Genomic DNA, 5089 nt, shown 5'->3' with positions numbered 1-5089 from the left:
AAAGAAGAGTTCGACCTCGATCGAACGACGACGGGTTACTATTTCGATAAGTTCGAAATAACAGCCTTTAAGGCCAAAGGGCCATCGCCAAAAAGAAGAGTTCGACCTCGGTCGAACGACGACGGGTTACTATTTCGATAAGTTCGAAATAACACCCTTTAAGGCAAAGGGCCTTCGGCAAAAAGAAGAGTTCGACCTCGATCGAACGACGACGGGTTACTATTTCGATAAGTTCGAAATAACACCTTTTAAGGCCAAGAGCCTTCGTCAAAAAGAAGAGTTCGACCTCGACCGAACGACGACGGGCTACTATTTCAATAAATTCAAAATAACACCCTTTAAGGCCAACGTCCTTCGCCAAAAATAAGAGTTCGACCTCGATCGAACGACGACGGGTTACTATTTCGATAAGTTCGAAATAACACCCTTTAAGGCCAAGGGTCTTCACCAAAAAGAAGAGTTCGACCTTGATCGAACGACGACGGGTTACTATTTCAATAAATTCGAAATAGCACCCTTTAAGGCCAAGGGCCTTTGCCAAAAAGAAGAGTTCGACCTCGATCGAACGACGACGGGTTACTATATCGATAAGTTCGAAATAACACCCTTTACGGCCACGAGCCATCGCCAAAGAGAAAAGTTCGAAATATATCTAAGGCCAAGTGCCGTGACAAAATAAAAAGGGAAGGGGAGACTGGGTCTCACCATACGGGAACCCATCCCGTACCAAAATCACGAAAAGCGAAAACAAAGATAAAGTACAAGGCAAATAACAAAAAAAAAAATCTTCTTTATACAAAGTCACCGCGCTAACGGTCGCAAATTACATACGACCCAAGCCAACTATAAAAAAAGAAAAAAAAAAGAGGAACAACGACAACCTACGATGAATAGAAAAAAACAAACAAACAGAAAGCAGACTAAGACATTTCATGGGAAAAATTGGGTGTTTTGGGTAGAACCTAGGTTTTTAAAAAATTGGGGATTTGGACCTCGATTTGAGGTCCGATTTCAAAACAAATTATATATTTGAGTTCGTGGGGGAATGAATAATCTAGTTTTGGTTCGAACCTCGGGTTTTGACCATGTAGGCCCGTGGGCGATTTTTGACTTTTTCGGTAAAACTTTGGAAAACTCAGTTTCATGCATTGGGGTTTATTCATTTAGTGTTTATTGATGTAATTAAGTAACTTGTGGCTAGATTCGAGCAAATTGGTGGTGGAATCAAGGGGTAAAGTTAAAATTAAAACGTGAATTGTGTTCGTGGCATCGAGGTAAGCGTTTGGTCTAACCTTAGCTTGAGGGATTAGGAGTTGTGTCTATTTGCTACGTGTTAATTGTGGATACGTCGGTGTCAAACATGCCCGTGAGTCTTGTGTTATAATTTATTATGACTCCTATGCCTCACATGTTATTATCACTATTGTTCCCTTGCCGGGATGTTTGTTTGATATTATTGTTCCCTTGTCAGGATATTGTTGAGATATCATTGCTCCCTTGCCGGGATTCCTTGTGATTATTGTTGGTTTGTAACTGGGAGCGGGTGGTACGCCTACCATAAGATATAATGAAATGGGAGCGGGTGGTATGCCTACCACAAGATATAATAAAATGGGAGTGGGTGGTACGCTTACCACAAGATATAATGAAATGGAAGCGGGTGGTACGCCTACCACGAGATATATAAAATGGGAGCGGGTGGCACGCCTGCCACGAGATAAATAAAATGGGAGCGGGTGACACGCCTGCCATAAGATATGAGGTATGAGATCGGGTTCACGCCTGCAACAAGATGTGAAATAAAAGTGAAATCTGCCTTTGTTTTCCTTATCCTGGTTAGTAGTTAGATTTTGGTTCCCTATAATTCTCTTGATATTCTGTTTTTACCTGTTGTTCCCCGAAGCATGTTTCCCCTTCCCATCTTTATTTGTTTATTCTGCTTTACTTTCCACTGTATATTATATAACTGCACAGGTTTATTTGGTAGTTTGGTCCTAGCCTCGTCACTACCTCGCCGAGGTTAGGCTAGACACTTACTAGCACATGAGGTCGATTGTGCTGATGCTACACTCTGCACTATGTGCAGATCTCGGAGCAGCTCTTGGACCGTAGCTTGGAGGCTTCCTTCGCTCCACCCGGAGATCCAAGGTAGACCTGCAGGCGTCCGTAGGCCCAGACGTCTCCCTCTATCCCTATGTTCTGTTTCATTTTCTTTATATTCCGAAACAGTGTATTGTTGTTTTCTTCAGACCCTGTATGTAGTTAATCCTAGACAGTCTGTGACATTGTGACACCAGGTTTTGGGTAATTAAGATTTAAACAGTTGTAATAGGTACAAAGTTCAGCTATTTCATTGTTTTCTTCCGCTTCAAATTAAATTTCCGCTGTTATTACGTTATCGCTTTATGTTTGCTAAAAGGAAATAATTTGGTAATGAAGTAAGCAGTTAAAAGATCGACTTGCCTAGCTCTCATCAGTAGGCGCCATCACGAATCCTGAGGATGGAAAATCAGGGCCGTGACAAGTTGGTATAAGAGCTCTAGGTTACATGGGTCTCATAGTTCACATACCAGTTTAGTAAAGTTTGAGGGATCGGTACAAAGACATCTGTATTTATCCCCCAGAGGCTACAGAGTTAGGAAAAACTCCACATTCATTCTTTCCTGTCATGCGATTTTGTTCTCTCAGTGCTAAATTGAAACCCCTACTCTTGTCCTTACGCGAATGGCGAGGTCATGTACCGCTTCTTCAGCCGAACAACATCACAGACCGGTGACTGATCAGCTACGTCTTTGGAGGCTTTGTGGAGGTTGGATAGGTTTCACCAAGCTCTTCACTATTACTTTCAGCGGTGCATCTACTGAGGATCCCCAGGATTATCTAGACAGCTGTCACGAGGTTCTTAGGAACATAGGGATAATTGAGACCAATGGGGTCGATTTTGCTACTTTTCGCTTGTCTGGATCCGCCAAGACTTGGTGGAGGGATTTCTGTTTGGTTAGACCAGCCGGATCGCCAGCTTTGACTTGGGAGCAGTTTACTCAGCTATTTTTGGAGAAATTTCTCCCTATCACTCAGAGAGAGGCCTATCGGAGGCAGTTTGAGCGTCTCCGGCAAGGTTCTATGACTGTTACCCAGTATGAGACCAGATTCATCGACTTGGCTCGTCATGTTCTTGTCATACTTCCCACCGAGAGAGAGAGAGAGAGAGAGAGAGGGTGAGGAGGTTCATTGATGGACTTATTCAGCCGATTCGTCTTTAGATGGCTAGGGAGACTGGGAGTGAGATATCTTTCTAGGAGGCGGCCAATGTGGCCACGAGAGTGGAGATGGTTCTGTCACAGGGAAGTGGTCAAGAGTCGGACAAGAGGCCCCATCATTCAGGTAGATTCAGTGGTACCTCTTCAGGAGGTAGGGATTCATATGGTAGGGGTCATCCTCCTATGCCTTTTCAGTCAGCACTTCAGGTTTTTCACGGTGCTTCAGGTGGCAGTGGTTCTTAGATGCAATATTCTGATCAGCAGTCCTACAGTGCACCACTAGCTCCTATTAGTGCACCGCCGCTTAAGAGTTTCCAGGGTCGTCAGCCCCAGCAGCCGAGGACTTGTTTTACTTATGGCGACACGAGGCACATTGCTAGGTATTGCCCTCGAGCACCGAGTAACTCTCAGCTTCAGGGTTCCCGTGCCATGGTTCAGGCACCGAGTGTTCCACAGCCCGCCTAGCTAGCTAGGGGTGGGGGTAGAGGTGCTAGAGGTGGAGGTAGAGGTATTAGAGGTGGAGCTCAGGCCGCTAGAGGTGGAGGCCAGCCAGTAGCAGGCCGTCCCAGAGATGTAGTTCAGGGTGGTGGGGCCCAGCCCCGATGTTATGCTCTTCCAGCCAGGCCTGAGGTTGAGGCTTCCAATGTAGTTATTACAGGTACGGTTCTGGTTTGTGATAGAGATACTTCAGTGTTATTTGATCCAGGGTCTACGTACTCGTATGTGTCATCTTATTTTGCATCGTATCTGGTTATGCCTAGTGATTCGTTGAGTGATCATGTCCATTGTTCATGTATAATGGTGATTGGGGGTCTTGAGACTCATGTAGATTTGCTTCTTCTGGACATGGTCGATTTTGATGTCATATTAGGGATGGACTGATTATCACCTTACCACGCTATCTTGGACTGTCATGCCAAGACTATGACCTTAGTCTTACCGGGTTTGCCTCGTTTAGAGTGGAGAAGGACTCCTGGTCATTCTACCCGTAGTGTTATCACCTATGTGAAGGATCGACGTATGGTCAAGAAGGGGTGCTTGGCCTATTTGGCATATGTTTGTGATTCTAGTGCTGAGATTCCATCTATTGATTCTGTGCCCGTTGTTCGTGAGTTTCCTGAGGTATTCCCTTCAGACCTGCCGGGTATGCCACCCGACAGGGATATTGACTTTTGCATTTCTATCCCGCCGTATCGTATGGCCCCGCCTAAGTTGAAAGAGTTGAAGGAGCAGTTGCAAGACTTGCTTGAGAAGGGTTTCATTAGGCCGAGTGTTTCGCCTTGGGGTGCGCCAGTATTGTTTGTTAAGAAGAAGGACGGATCGATGAGAATGTGTATTGATTATCGGCAGTTGAATAAGGTTACAATCAAGAATAAGTATCTATTGACGAGGATTGATGATTTGTTTGATCAGCTTCAGGGGGCTAATGTATTTTCGAAGATTGACTTGAGATCTGACTACCATCAGTTGAGGATTAGGGCGTCCGATGTCCCTAAGACGGCTTTTCGCACTCGGTTCGGGCATTATGAGTTCTTGGTGATGTCATTCGGGTTGACAAATGCCCCAACAACTTTTATGGATTTGATGAACCGAGTGTTCATGCCTTATTTGGATTCGTTCGTGATAGTCTTCATTGACGATATTTTGATATATTCCCGCAGCTGGGAGGAGCACGAGCATCATCTTAGAGTGGTTCTTCAGACCTTGAGTGATAGTCAGTTGTATGATAAGTTCTCGAAGTGTGAGTTCTGGTTGAGTTCAGTTGCATTTCTGGGTCATGTTATATCAGCAGAGGGTATTCAGGTTGATCTGAAGAAGATTGAGGCAGT

This window comes from Nicotiana sylvestris, chromosome 8 (assembly GCF_000393655.2).
Source record: "Nicotiana sylvestris chromosome 8, ASM39365v2, whole genome shotgun sequence".
In the NCBI taxonomy this organism is placed as follows: domain Eukaryota; kingdom Viridiplantae; phylum Streptophyta; class Magnoliopsida; order Solanales; family Solanaceae; genus Nicotiana; species Nicotiana sylvestris.
Note: the sequence above shows the minus strand (reverse complement) of the source record.